Genomic DNA, 16,323 nt, shown 5'->3' with positions numbered 1-16,323 from the left:
GCATTTCAGTGAGAAGCGGGCGCCTTACTTACAATACAAATTATTTCAGCGCAATACCATTATGAATGTGCTGAGCGCTCAAACATTCAAAATCTACTCTGTAGCTACGCGCTAAGATTGGAGGCGCACCTGCTTATCACTTATCTTTAGCCAGTAAAAACTGGCATATATTACGGACAGTAACCGCATGTCCTTTCGAAAATCATTGGTTCACTAGCACCTATGTGTCCAATGACCTATTCGGCATATACTTACAGTCTATGGTCCTATAATTGTGCAATAGGATTGATAAATCAATAAGCTCAATACATCATTTTTTGTTGGCATACAATTTTTTTTTTTAATCCCTGTGTCTCTTTCTGCCCATACAAATAAAATGTGCCTTGATTGATTGGGTCTATTCGACCAATCTAATTTGATAATTGCATAGTTTTGGGGTTTCATACACATGATCCAATTTGTTGGATCATTGAACACACAAAATCCACCCCAAAATCGGCACAGACAGGGTAAACAGGTACACTGCATATCTACCACATGGATACGCTCCACACAAAATAAATGTGACCCATTCCGATCGGTTTAACTGATTAAATAAATTGATGCTGGTTAAGCTCAAGTATTTACAATTATAATATACCATTTTTGTGTCCAAATGCTCATGTCGAGTTTCGTACAATTTTGAGGTACGATACACACTACACAATTTGTTGGACCATCACAAACGTGATATCCATTCTAAAACCGGCTTATCAAAGGGTAGTGGGTACGCCACACAGCCGCCGTATTGGTACGTTTTACTTATGGAAATATAGTTCGCCCTAATTGATTGGTTTAGTTTATCTAAACAAATTGCTGTCTGTAAAGCTGTAGGGTGGCATACACACCATACAATTGGTTGGTGGTAAAAATGCCAAAACCCATTTTCTCACGCCTGTGACATACAAATATGATGTATTTTGCTTGATTAGGTATATCCTACCAACCTAATTAACATTTTGTATGAACTTGGTGTGACATACACACCATCCAACTTATTGGACCAACTAAATGCCAAAGTTCCCTCCTTTGCACGAAAAGCACACGCGCTCTGAGTAACCCATTTTTTTACACTTGTGATACTATAGAGGGATCTGGTCAGTACGCGTACTGTCAGACCGCCCATGCAACTTTTTTTCAATATGCTGCCAAACAGCAACTCATGATTTATGTACCCAATATGTCCAATTAATACCTATGCAGGCCACATAACTATATTTGTCTGCCATATCTATTGATCTGATTGTATACAGATCCTGATATTATTGTTGTTGAATAGAGGAACTAATCAGTAAAATTACTGGTGAATTACCCATGCAACATATCATTACAATTATAACTAGACAAGATCCAACATGAGCCTGTCAACATCCTTTGTACGCAGGACATAGAATTACATCTACCTGCTGAAACACGTACAAACCTTATATCTGTATAAGACACACAATCTTAATGTATCAAACTGTCATAAGCTTGATTTATATATTGGACATGGGACACTAACTACCTTATAATAATAAAAATAAAAACCAAACCAATCATCTAGATACACAGTCGTAATTAACAGAGGAGCCAGACAACGACTGAACGTCCGGCCACCCATACGACTTTTGCCATTTGCGACCTATAACACCCTATTATTGGACCGTGCACACCAGTGTACCTACTAAGACACACAGTTGTAAATAATAGAGGAGCCAGACAACGACTGAACGTTAGGCAACCCATACGACCGTTGCTACAAACGACCCACAACACCTAATATTGGACTGCAAATATTTGTGTACCTTCACGACGGATACGGGCACCTTGTGTACCACATTAAAGTATTTTTTCTTGCCAACAACAACACTTACAATTTGAATTATATATCAAATTAACGACACACAAACTGCACGTGCATTTTTATTATTGTTCAATGTTTTTGTCAGTCATGTATGTTAACCTTATTTCACTTTAATGGCTTATTTTTATTAGAAAGAATTAAAAGTTAAATCTTAATATAAAACAATTTTTCAACAATTTTCTTCTTCTTCAGTGCGCCAGCAACAAAGACAATCCTTTTCTTCTTTGTTTCTTGTATGACCACTATTGTCTTTGGCAGCACCCCCAGTTATATATTAATTGTAGCCTTAACACGGTAACTTAATATTGGGGCTTTCCGACAAACCTTTTTCTTATTTATCTTGTGCAGAACTAAAATCCCAAACCCCTTTCCCTGTTATGTACTCTAGACTTCCCAAATCCTGAGACCGCTGCTCCAGCAAAACAACTCTACTCAGGCGCCCCTCGGGCCACTTTTTGTGACCCACCTTTCTTCCGTTATAGTTTTAGATCAATATTAAAAAACATCCTTATTAATTTGCAATGAGAATAGGATTAAAGGGGGGTGACACAGGAGGTGAGTAGCGACCGGGGTCCCCCTCTCTTCAGAGAGACTTCCAAGTTGCTTCGCATTCTGGAGCTACTGGAGGTAAATCTGTCAGCATGGGTTTTGTTGCTGCAAAGGGCAATGGGGGGGTTCTGCAGCAGATATCTTCATTATCTGTTGTGGTCCCTGTTTAATAAATGGGGTAATACAAAAATGTTTGCGGTTATCCAGTGGATCTGTATTTGCAGCATGATAACTGGATCCCTTAATCTGTCACCATACTGCCGCCTTTCCTTCCGATACAGATCCTCCTCTACTGCCCTCGGCTCTGTTTGCCACAGATGCTGGGAGAGAAGGCACATACATAGCGGCCACAGCCTGGGGAGCAATGCTGACAAGAGGGGGAGGGTCTTGTTGTCTTAAGTGCCTTGTCCCGTCCCGTCCCCCCCAAAGCTGACTCCAGCCCTGTTTGCAGCATAAAGTTGAGCATCTTCTCTCATGAAGCATTGTCAACAGGGAGAAAGAAAGAGCGGTGCCTTCATTGTAGAAGTAATGAGGTATCAGTCACCCATTAATGGGAGAATGTGTAGATATTTTTATATTATATATATATATATATATATATATATATATATATATATATCCATAGTATTCTCCTTTAAGAGAAATGACATCTGCACACCAATAGATTTTGTTTACGAATATAATTAACAGTCCAGGGTACTTGTTTCCTAGCACGGCCACAATCGCGGGCATCGGGTGTCATTTTTAGTGGTCTGCGACGCGACCGACGCGATGCCCCCCAATTTCCCCTTGAAATGCATTGTAAAAAGTCAATATCGCGTCGGTCGCGTCGTATGCGGCTAAAAAAAGCTTAAATGGTCCAGACGCGATGCCCCCGATTTCCCCATAGGGAACAATGTTAAATGCCTCAATTTAACCGCGATGCCCCTGATTTGCCATAGGAATCAATGTTAAATGGCTCAATTTACCCAAATCATCATAGGGAACAATGGGAAATGGGCCAGAAAACCCCAAAAACACACCTTAACAATGAAATGTCCCCCCAAAAGTAGTTGACGCCACCCCACGATTAACGCGAACCGGAAGCGTGGCGAGCGCAGCGAGCCCGCGAGGGGCGGCGGTACGCGTCCTCCGACCTTTTCATACCCCCACTATCCACGTCGGCGTGGAGTTGAGAATAGAATAGTGTGGCGAGCGCAGCGCGCCACCGAGCCCGAAGCGTGGCGAGCGCAGCGAGCCCCGCGAGGGGACGCGGATACCTTCACAGATAAACGCGTCCCTTTGCGGGCTTCACAGGTATCCGCGTCGCTCGCCACGCTTCGGGCGCGGTGGCTCGCTGCGCTCGCCACACTATTCTATTCTCAACTCCACGCCGACGTGGATAGTGGGGGTATGAAAAGGTCGGAGGACGCGTACCGCCGCCCCTCGCTGCGCTTGCCACGCTTCGGGTTCGTGTTGATCGTGGGGTGGCGTCAACTACTTTTGGGGGGACATTTCAGTGTTCAGCGGTGTTTTTGGGGTTTTCTGGCCCATTTCCCATTGTTCCCTATGATGATTTGGGTAAATTGAGCCATTTAACATTGATTCCTATGGGAAATCGGGGGCATCGCGGGTAAATTGAGGTATTTAACATTGTTCCCTATGGGGAAATCGCGGGCATTGCGTCGATGCCCACGATTTTTCCTCACGATGCCCACGATCAAGATCTTTGTGGCCGTGCTAGGAAAGAAGTACCCAGTCCAGTTTTAGACAGATCTTAAAACACATAGCAACATATTTGAAAGAATAAAATTAGCAGTGGGTCACTTATCCTTAGCGGGCAAACAGCATGCTACCCGTGGAACTCCACTCTGGTCTCATAACCAACCGGCTCAACAGCCTGTTTCGGTGTGTTACCACCTTTTTCAAGAGCACAACAAACTCTAAATAGTTACCATATAAATAGGGCACAGAGACCCGCCAAAATCAATGTAACCAGTCTTACCTGTGGCCAATTAGTACACGATGTTTACTGCTGACAGCATCTATCACCTGGCTGCAGTGGAACGCATAGCGGCGCGTGACACGCACGCTCTTCCGCTTCCTGTGTCCATATGTATACAAGCCTCCGTGTAGCCCATCACCGTATCACCATCTCATAGCTTTACACACGGAGAGCTCCAGAGCGTGAGCTGCATCCCGCAGCCCATACTCTGTGCTCGATCCTGTGAGATTCAGCTAATTCACAGCGTCAGTCAGTGGAATCATAGAACAAGAGACCGTGAAACGCACGGCCATCTTGTCTACATCCACCTATGAGCAAGCTGTGTTACGAGTCACCTGGTGTCCGGCCGGGCATTGACACAGCTTTATTAGTCACTGCCACTAATGTACAATGCTAGATATGCAAGGTTTTACTGTTTTACAACACCTGGCCCCACATTAGGCAAACTGGTATAAGCAAAGATATGGCAAGTCTCAGGTCCAAAACTTTAAACAATTATTGTGACAACCAGCCATCACCATGCAAATGAATAACCAAATAGTGAAAAAAATATACATAATAATAACAACATACTGACAATAAATTTTACTTCAATATCATAGAAGGAGTATATATGTAAATGACGATCAGGGACTAATCATTGGAAAAATATATAGAATTCCTATCATTAGGTACACTATTACAAGGCACCCATGCAAGCTTTCCCTGATCACTACAGGAAGACATTAAGGTTAAGCTCCTCATTAAGACCCGAGGGACTGAGTGAATTAAGATCATAAATAAATTCACTCTCCTTACATAATAGGGTTAGGTGATGATCACCCCCTCTCTTGGGGTTCTTGACATGAAAAATAGGCATAAAGTTAAAGTCCTTGATGGTATGTCCGGCATCATAAAAGTGCCTTGCGACTGGAGGTGTTGTCTGGTCGCAGATGGTCATTGCTTTCTTTATTGAAGATCGGTGCATACCGATCCTCTCCTTTAGCATCCTAATTGTTTTCCCCACATACAATTGAGGACAGGGGCAAACAATAACATATATGATATACTTGCTCTCACAAGTCATACGGTGTTGCAGTTTGAATTAATAATCCATTTTAGGATGCTTAAAGGTTTCTCCCATGATCAGATGTTGACAATTAATGCACCCACTACATCTGTAGGCTCCGTTTTTTACACTAAGCCAGTTGGAGTTATCCGGAGTAAAACTAATGTCCGAAAAGGTGATCTCATCTTTCAAATTTTTACTCCGTTTATAAGCAAAAAGAGGGTTTTCTTTACAAAACTGGCCCATCTCTGGGTCAGTCTGCAATATGTGCCAGTGTTTTAAGACCACATCTCTCAATTTTGGAGATGCTATTGAAAAAGTAGTTGGCAAGATCATCCGGATAACGGTCCTGTCCATCTTCTCCTTTTCCAACAGAGTTGTTCTGTCTAGTTGAAGGCATCTTTGTATTGATTGTTCTACTTCCTCTTGCTTATAGCCTCTTTGTAGGAACTCATCCCCCATTTTTTTGAGTTGTTGGGATAGTTTGTCAGAATCTGAAGTTATCCTTACAACTCTTAGTAGCTGAGAGTATGGTAACCCGCGTTTAAGTGGCAATGGGTGAAACCTTTCAGCCCGCAGTACCGAGTTGGTATCCGTTTGTTTTTTGTAAACAAATGTCTCAAAGCTACCCCTGTTGATGCGTACATCAACATCCAAAAAGCATAGTTGAACAGGACTGCTTGCATGGGTGAACCTAATGGTGCCAGGTAATCCATTCAAGTACGTCATAAAAGAATCCAATCTTTCAGGTCCCCCCGTCCAAAGAAAAAAAATGTCATCGATAAATCTCACGTATGACAAAATAAAAGGTGAAAAAGTTCTGTTATTTAAAAGAAAAGTAGTCTCATAATAATGCATAAATAAATTTGCATAGGCCGGGGCCATGTTTGACCCCATGGCCGTCCTCTGTAGTTGCAAATAAAAAGAATTATCAAATAAAAAATAATTTTTATGCAAAATAAACTCAATCAATAACAGAAAAAATTCGACTGGGGGGCCTTTGTAGATTGGATTCATAGTGATCACCTATATATATATATATATATATATATATATATATATATATATATATATATATATATATATATATATATATATATATATATATATATATATATATATATATATACAAAGCAGGACCCTGGCTTTTGTGCTCTTAAGTGATTTCCTTACCCCGGTGCCTTCCCAAGACCTTTTCAGGTCTGCATAGACTTCCAAAATGGCAATAAGGCGTCACTCAGGGTTTTCTTCAGTTGCAAAAAAAATGGATTTATTCCAACATGTTTCGAGCTGCTTTGCCCGTCCTCAGGGAATCAGTTCCCTGAGGACGGGCAAAGCAGACCGAAACATGTCGGAATAAATCCGTTTTTTGCAGATGAAGAAAACCCTGAGTGACTCCTTATTGCCTTTTTGGAAGTATATATATATATAGAGATATATAGATATATATCTATATATCTATATATACAGTCTAGAGTCAAAAAATTGACACCAAAGTGTTGAAAAGCACAAGGTCGACAATGGATAAAGGTCAACACAAGCAACAGATCTATAGTATATGGACATTTTTTACTTGTTTTTTCAATCTTTTACCATCCATGCAGACTTACCTGGCCCAAGTACATGGGACTCAAATGATGCAAGCACATGGGGGGCACTTGGCCCAAGCACATGGGAGGCACTTGGTCCAAGCACATGGGAGGCACTTGGTCCAAGCACATGGGCGGCACTTGGCCCAAGCACATGGGACGCAAATGATCCAAGCACATGGGAGGCACTTGGTCCAAGCACATGGGCGGCACTTGGCCCAAGCACATGGGAGGCATCTGGCCCAAGTACATGGGACGCAAATGATCCAAGCACATGGGAGGCACTTAGCCTAAGTACATGAGCAGCACCTGGTCTAAGCACATGGGAGGAACTTGGCCCAAGCACGTTGAGCAAAGCAAGCCATGTGAGGGCACATGGTACACTAATTGGGGTTCACATTCTCAGGTATCGACATTGGCACCAAAAAAGTGAAAAACTTTTGTCAACACTTTGCTTGTGTCGACCTTTCACCAATGTCCACCTTGTGCATGTTGACCTTCTGCTGTTGACCTAATGACTGTTGACCTAGACATTGGAGGACATTTTGCTAAGGGCATCCAATCAGAATTATTATTATTATTTTTTATTTAGCACCCTCTAGAAGATAATATACAGGATATGATTGGTTACCCATAGCAACATCCCATTTAGAACTACCATCTTTGTAAATTCCCCCCCCCCCCCATTGTGTGTGAGCTATACCACACTCCATAAGCTATAATGTTAAATGCTTTTATTGTCATTTTTTTTAAATAAAAAATGGCGACTGGTTATAGTTCTAAGGCAGATAACATCTGATTAATATCACACCCAAATCCCGCACCCAGGATTATCAGTAGATTACTTACTGAATGATTTTTCCAACATTAAAAGGTTCAAAAGCCGAAACACGGGTACTGGTGAAAGAGGCTAATTTTAAATGTAATGTATTGCTGTAATGATAATGACTATTCATTAAAAATGTATATACATATAATTGCATGCGTAATGTACTGTAGGTCATCTTTTATTCTGACAAAAGCATTCTGTTTAAGTAAAGATCCATCATGTTGATACACCCTATGAAAATACTGTAAACGGAACATATACTGCTTCTTTCTTATTAACACACATTTATAGCTTAGTTTTTCACTTGTGTGCTGCCCTGGGGTGACTGGCTTATGCTGGCCTTTTTGGGGTTCCGCGCCCCCAGATTCTTAGTATTAGGGACCCACCAGAAATGAGGTTACCTTGAAGCTGGTTGGTGGGCAAATATTTCTTGGCCAATGAATATACCAAGAACCTCTATTATTGATTGATTTTGATTAATAATATGGAGTGTGCATCTGCACCACATGTCTTTCTTTGCAGAACTACAAGTCCCAGCATGATAGCACCTCATGTAAATCGGGTGTGCATTCTAAGATCCCCCCCCCATAAGGGAACATATACGTGTACATACAGATGTATCATCGCTATAAAGAAGTTTAGAAAATAACATCTAAGAATGGAGATGCGTCAGTCTACTTTGTGCTGTGCCACCCTCAGTGGCCCACTGAGCATGTCTGAGTCATCTGAGTGCCCCGCTGCCATAACCTTTAATATCCTTCATTTTACATTGTGTACAAGCCCACTTGAACTTTTACAAAATACTTATTATTTTGCTTTACCTTATCGGAATTGGCAGTAATCTGGGTTGTGTCACAGATGTCTTCAACTAAAGCCGGGTACACACGACATGATGTGAGCACCTGGTGATATTGTCATCGCCGGGGTGTGGTGCCAGCATGGGAAAGTGCATAGTCAAACACACTTGTGCCATGCCAGCAGGGAGGGGCTAATGGCAGGGGGGGTTGGGCGATTTGGTTTGGGAGACACTGCTCTCAGGCATTCCTGTGTCTTCTTAGCAGGAAGTCACCCTTAAACGTACATTTTAAGAATACCATGGGATCTAAGAAAATTAAGAATAAAAAGCTTTTATTTTGGAGAAAGACTAAGGGGGTAATCAATCTGGGATTCTGACTGTTGGAACTCGACAGTCAGAATTCAGTGTTCCAAAATGTCTAGTGTTGAAAAGTCCTAAATTGTCAAAAAACGGCTATGAATTCAACAATCCGTAGCCATTTCCCTATCGGGAAACATCAGTACAGGTTGAATACTCCCCTTAATTATTATTTATCCTTAATAAAGAGAAAAGTAGGCATCTTCAGTGTTTTTTGGAGCTGCCCCACAATGTGTATGTTGTAGGAGGAGGTGTCTAACCTTGCTTATAAAGTTCTTCGTACACATATTCTATAATCACCATTTATAGGACGGGATTCTCTAAATGAAAAATGCGGCAAACACCCCATTATCAGGGTTTTTACAGCATTGTGGGATGTACTAAAGACCCACCGCTGGGTTACCGCGAAGGGGGACATTGCCAGCAAAAGCTGGCTATACCCCCATAGAAGCCTTTGGGCTTCTACCGTGACCCGCCGACGCCCCGAACGCTGCGCTCGGCACGCTTCAGCTGGCATGGATAGTGGGGGTTTGAAAAGGAGCCTCTCCCTGAAGCACACACGGGCAGGGTTGCCGTATCCTGCTGCAGTAATACTGAGACGCAGGAGCGCCTGAGATGCACCTGCGTCTCAGACAGATGGAGCGAATCTCCGCCAGCGCCCACACGATCCCCTCTCTGCCAACGTACTTTACATGTAATCCGTGTGCGCTCACCACGCTTCGGGCTCGGTGGCTTGTTGTGCTCGCCACAGTTTATAAAATCAACTCCACGCCGTCGTGGGGGGTATGAATGGGTTGTGGGCTTGCTGCGCTCACCATGCTTCAGGCTGGTGTGGAAAGTGGGGGTGTTTCAGGAACATATATATGACAGGGACGCTGACTACGCTGGCCGCGGGAACACTACACTACCTCTGATAGGGATGCTGACTACGCTTACTACGCTAGCAGGAACACTACGCTACTTCTGACTGACTACGCTAACTACGCTGGCCGCGCGAACACTACGCTGATTCTGACAGGGACGCTACGTAACTACGTAATGGGCGCCGTGCTATTACACAAGTACCCATTTGGCTTATACAAGAGCAGTTATGCTATGCAAACACATTAAAGCTCACTTATACATTATTATATGAAGCATTCTGATCATATCATACTTGCCTACTTTTGAAAACTAGTTTCAGAGAGATTATAGATGGCAATATAATTTTTCACAGAGCCCCATTGAGGGGGTGTGTCATGCTACGGCCAAGGGGCGTGTCTAGTTCCATATATGGAGAGAGTGTGAAAAGAGATTGTGAATGTGGCACCTAGAAGCGTGGGTGTGTACTGCTACATCTGAGAGGAATCTTTTAAAATTACTTATATCCAAATGTAGATGATCACCAGAGCAGTTAGTAAGAGCTACTATACTCGGTAAAGTCCTTGGAAATGGCGCTGATGATTCAATATAAATGTATCTACCTCTCATTCTTTTTTCCCTCCAAAAAAAATGTAACAGTGTAATATGGGCTAGGTGACATGAGGGAGATTGCTAGACTAATGAGGGAGAGGGGGAGATTGCTGCTATTTCATTGAGTCTCCTGCAGAATGCAGGGGGGTAGGCAACTGTGGATCGTATGTGCATGCAATACCATACACATACTGATGGAGTGATTATTATATGTATTGTTAGACTGCATATCAAAAACTGTGCTTACGTATAATAAATGTATTTATTTATTTATTTATTTACAGTTTCTTATATAGCGCAGCAGATTCCGTTGCGCTTTACAATAGTAAACAGTGATAAAACAAACTGGGTAACAACAGACAGACATGTGGGTTAGAGGGCCCTGCTGCAAGCTTACAATCTATAGGGAAGGAAGAAAAAAGTATGTCCTGGTGTGGTGCACCTGTTCAGACTCAAACGAATAAAAATTAACTTTTATTGATATTCTTAAATATAGCGAAACAGGGGCGGATCCAGGATAAAATGACAGGGGGGGCACCATGATAAAAGAGGGTTTAGGTGGGGGAGGGGCGGTGTTAGTGGTGCCAGTGTACATGCTAAGAGAGTAGCAGATAGAGGGTGGGAATGGGATTAAAAATAGGCCCTGGCATTTAAAGTACGCAGGCCCACCATGGTGACAAAAGCGAAGGTTGTAGTTGTGCGCGCGCCGAAGGCGCGCTCCGTAAAATGGGGTGTGGCCTTTCAACAGGGGGGCGTGTCCTTGAGTGTAGTGTACAACACCATATACAACTTCTACACATTATGCAACAAAATACTAGACCCCATTATACTTGCCCCTTACACATGATGCCAAATGGAATGAGCCAAAATTCACATAATGCCACACGGATTGAGCCAAAATTCAAATAATGCCACATGGATTGTGTCAAAATTCACATCAAGCCACACGGATTGAGCCAAAATTCACATAATGCTACACGGATTGTGACAAAATTCACATAATGCCACACGGATTGTGACAAAATTCACATAATGCCACACGGATTGAGCCAGAATTCACATAATGCCACACAGATTAAGCCAAAATTCACAATACGTTTCATAAACAGGAACATTGTCCACCAAAGGCGCGCATTAAACATTTACACTCATTGTCCATTACACGTTAAGTTACACGCCATTATGTCCATTATGTATTATGTCAAACACCATAATGCCTATTAAAAATTATGCTACAGAAGTGCTGCTTATCTACATGCTCATTGCCAAGGGTTCCATGCTCATTGCCATGTGGGATTACATGCTCATTGCCAAGGGGAATACATGCTCGCGGTAAATGGGGGACAGCCGCCAGGCAGAAGTGATAGCCACTGTCAGTGGCAGAGCCTGGCTGTATTTAGAGCACTGCAGGTCCCGGCTATTTGAAATAATACCCCTTTCACACCAGAAAATGCATTCCCAGGTTGGCCCCTTTTACACCAGCCTAGTCCCTGCATTTTCTGGTGTGAGGGGGAGAGAAAACCACCCCTCCCCCTCTTTAACCAGTTATCTTATTTAACCGTCTATATCTTCGGAACCAACTGATCCATTTACATGAGACAAGTATCATATTGAAGAACTTTTGAGTGGGTTTTGAATGATCTTGGTCCAGTGAAACTGGAACGTTTGGTTCCAGAGTAATCTGCCCTCAAAGAACATGAACAGCCATGAAATTACATTCCAAAAATAAAAAAATTAGTTTACACATAATATCTCTGGAACCGATTGACCGATATGGACCAGCCTGGTATCATATTGAAGTCCCAGTGATTTGGAATTGAATGAGATCAACCACAAGCTTCTGTGATGCCAGGGAGGGAACTGCCAGCCGTCGGAACTGGGTGGGGGTCGGAATTGACTGGTCCCATATTATCCTATGGGGAAAAAACGTTACAGTCTTTGCCAGGGGACATCTCTGGTTCCCGGGGGGCTAGAGACACAGGGCTGGGCTCATTGGAAAGCCCTGGTCCTCAGCTACAAAATGAATGACAGGGGGGGCACGTGCCCAGGTGCCCCCCCCCCCTGAATCAGCCACTGTAGCGAAATATAAAAACACACAAACAGAACATATACGCAAATGTGTTAAAAAACGGCGGCTCTCTGACTCTACACCTATATGGACTATAGGTAAGTATAAATCTTGCTACGGGATGCAGTTAATATCCCGGCGGTCGGGATCCCGGCGTTCAGAATCCCGACGCCGGAATCCCGACCGCCGAAATACCGACACATTCTCCCTCCGTGGGTGTCCACGACACCCCTGGAGGGAGAATAAATTAGTATGCCGAGCGTAGCGAGGCACCGGGCCCGCTGCGTGGCGAGCGCAGCGAGCCCGCAAGGGGGGGCGATCCACATCCCCCCCTTGTCGGCATTTCAGCTGTCGGGATTCCGGCGTCGGGATTCTGAACGCCGGGATCCCGACCGCCGGGATTCAGTACTGAATCCCTTGCTACAGGTATTGGCCGACACTCTTAATAATGATCATGTGTAATTACAATGTATTGGTGTCTACTTGGCTCAACTCCCGTCTTGTGTAAGTGCAAAAACTGACACTACTACAGTGGTAGGTGTGTTTTAACACATTATTGGTGCAGACCACATATACTCCGAGGGAAATGATGGTGTTCCAGTGGCTGACTGAATAAACACCCTTCTGATTAAGTGACACCCTGATGCTGTTGATCTAATGAACAGACTCTTTTTAACGTTCAGTTGACACCGATGTCGACCAGTGTCAATGCCAATTCACCAAGTGGATTCCCTGGCACCTGTCCTTGCATTTCACCAGAGATTCATAGATTGTTGTGATTCTATGACAAAAGATCAACACATGTGTCGACCAGCATTAGAGAAAGAAAAATTATATGGGCTGGAATTGCACCTGGTAAGAAGAAAACATCAATGTAACGTTTTAATGGTCACTAGCTATAGCTGGTGCACTATGGTGAGCAAAAATACAGAGTCATTCTTCCGTGTCGACTAGTATGTCAGCGTCACTTTAGGTGGGCATTATAAATTGAACTTGGAGATGTTTAAGGCAGTGGGTCAGGGTATCGTGGTATAATCAACAAATGACTGGCTGAATGTCCCCCTGGGACACTGCTGATCTTTGTCAAATGAACAGGTTCTTTTAGAAGTTCAGTTGACACTGGTGTCAACCGGTGTCATAGGTATTTTACCAATGGGTCTACTCGCAACTGCCCTTATAGATTGGGCCCGAACAGTACATGTACTTCACCATAAAGTCCACAGGCTATTGGTTCCCTAACAAAAGATCAACACAGATGTCGACCAACATTTGGAAAGGTACATTTGTTTCTTAAACCACTATTTATGGGCTGGAATTGCACCTAATATGGAGAAACATCAATGTAACACTTTGACAATTTTGATGGTCATTGGCTGTGGCTGATATAGTTTGGTGAACAAGAACATAGAGTCACTCCATCATGTCGACCTGTGTGTCAGTATCACTTTCAATGAGCAATATTAATTGGTCCTTGAAATATTTGATGGTAGTTAGTCAGGGTATCGTGATATAACCAACACTGTATCTGTAGTGGTTTATTCAGTCAGAACACGTATCACTGTATCTAGGAGGGCGAGAGTAGCTGCCAAGTATGGGGGTCACAGGTGGATACTGAGTAGTTATCCACCATTAAGTGGGGTGCGGTAAGTATAGCCAAAGTGCTTATAACACTTTGACACAATCCCGGGTTAAGGCAGTATAGCTGGATGAAATTAAGTATATGCCAGCGTGCCCCCCTCCTTTTAGGAAATAGGAGGGAAACACAAGGACAGGCAAATAATTGGTATATAATAATAATAATAATAATAATAAATTGGTTATTGTTAGCCTTGCTACTGTTTCCTGTTTTGATTATTTGATTATGTACTTTATAATTGTGCATTGCGGATCCCTTGTGGTGATATATTAATAAAGGATAAGTATAATAATAAAGAAAAGCTAATTTATCCACCCTTTTTGATTGTCTAAACCAGGCATGTCCAAAGTCAGGCCCGGGGGCCAAATGCGGCACCTGCTGTCATTTCAAGTGGCCCGCAGCCTCCAGCTGGAAGCAGGCAGAGCATCAGATGTGGGAAGCACAGCACAGGACACTAAAGGTGGGGCCCCCACGAGCGCGCCTTTACCTTGCTGTCTGCTGCAGTGAGGAGGTCCCGGCCGCCACAGTCAGATGTGTTTGGTGTCTTACCCCTGCTGCTGCAATCAAATATCACCCTACTCCACAATCACAATGACAGCAGTGTTTGGGGAGGGGGGCAGCAAAGGGGAAGCTTGCTCCCATAACCTGCAGAGTGGAGGAGAGAAGCAGCAGGAGCCCAAGCATCTCCTGTCCTTGCAGTGCCTGCTTTGCCTCTCCTTCCTCTGGCTCACACAAGGGGCTGGGAAACATACAGAGAAGGGAGGGGGCAGAGTGGGGGACATACAGTGAAGGAGGGTCAAGCTGGGGGACATACAGTGAATGGAGGCAGTGATGGCCATTCAGAGAAGGGGGAGCAGGGGCAGGCTGGGGGACATACAGTGAATGGGGGCAGAGTGGGGTACATAGTGAATGGGGGTCATACAGTGAATGGGAGTCATATACTGAAGGAGGGTCAGGCTTGGGGACATAAAATGAATGGAGGCACTGATGGACATTAAGAGAAGGGGACAGGCTGGTGGACAGAGTGAATGGCTGCAGAGTGGGGAACATACAGTGAATGGGGGACATACAGTGAAGGAGGGGCAGGCTGGGGGACATACAGTGAATGGGGGCATAGTGGGGGACCATTCAGATGTGATTAATGATTCAAAGAATGTCAGGCTGAATGGTCGGCCCCCACACATTTACACTTCACCAAATCTGTCCCTCATCGCAAAAAGTTTGGACACCCCTGGTCTAAACCCAGTGCAGCGCAACCATACATTTCAATGGAGGACAGAACACTGTTGGTATAGATAGGAAAACCAGAATGTCATCTCTGGATGGCGTTATGTCTGTTGACACTGAAGAAGAGCATCGAAGAGAGAGTTATTTTCCTCTCTGTTTTGTCCCAGAAAATGCTCTTGCAGGTCCCACAGTATTGTTTTGTGTTATGTTAGCAGGCACATGCGCACTGTATATAAAAGTGTATGTTGCCTTTTTTATGTTGGCAAAAGATGGGAACCTCAGGAAGATGTTCTCCTGGCTTTGACAGGCCCTTTTTATAGCTTGTGTCATATAAATATAACACAAAACCAGAGCTGAAACTAGGAATTTTCATTACAAAGGGCAAAGCAGACATTTGGCTTCTCTCCATCACCCCCCCCCCCTCCCCCATCACCCCCACATACACACACACTAATCTCTTCATCATGTGTGGATATCACATCCAGCACCTGCCTGGGGTATGCTACTAGGGCCACCAAGAGGTATGCTGGGCCCTGGTAACATATTTGGGGTGTGGCCTATTCGCGAGGCGCGTGGCCAACTCCCGTGATTTGGCCACACCCAAAAAAACATTTAGGGTGGTGAAAAAAAACATTATTAGTCAAGGGGGCCCAGGGGGAGTGTTATTGTCCCCCCCCCCCCCTCAGCAGCAGCACACACCTACAGCATGTGCTGTGCCAACAGCAGGCTCAGCATGAGCTCTCACACTGTCAGTACAGTACATGCTGTAGGTGTGTGCTGCTGCTGCCCGGGAGGGATGGAGGGGGAAGGGGTGGGGGATGAACCAGGGCCCCTGCCGCTTCACCCCTCCAGCAAGCCCGGGTAATTAATGCCCACTCCCCTCTCGGCGGCCCTGCAAACGAC

This window comes from Crinia signifera, chromosome 1 (genome assembly GCF_055691185.1).
Source record: "Crinia signifera chromosome 1, ASM5569118v1, whole genome shotgun sequence".
In the NCBI taxonomy this organism is placed as follows: Eukaryota; Metazoa; Chordata; class Amphibia; order Anura; family Myobatrachidae; genus Crinia; species Crinia signifera.
Note: the sequence above shows the minus strand (reverse complement) of the source record.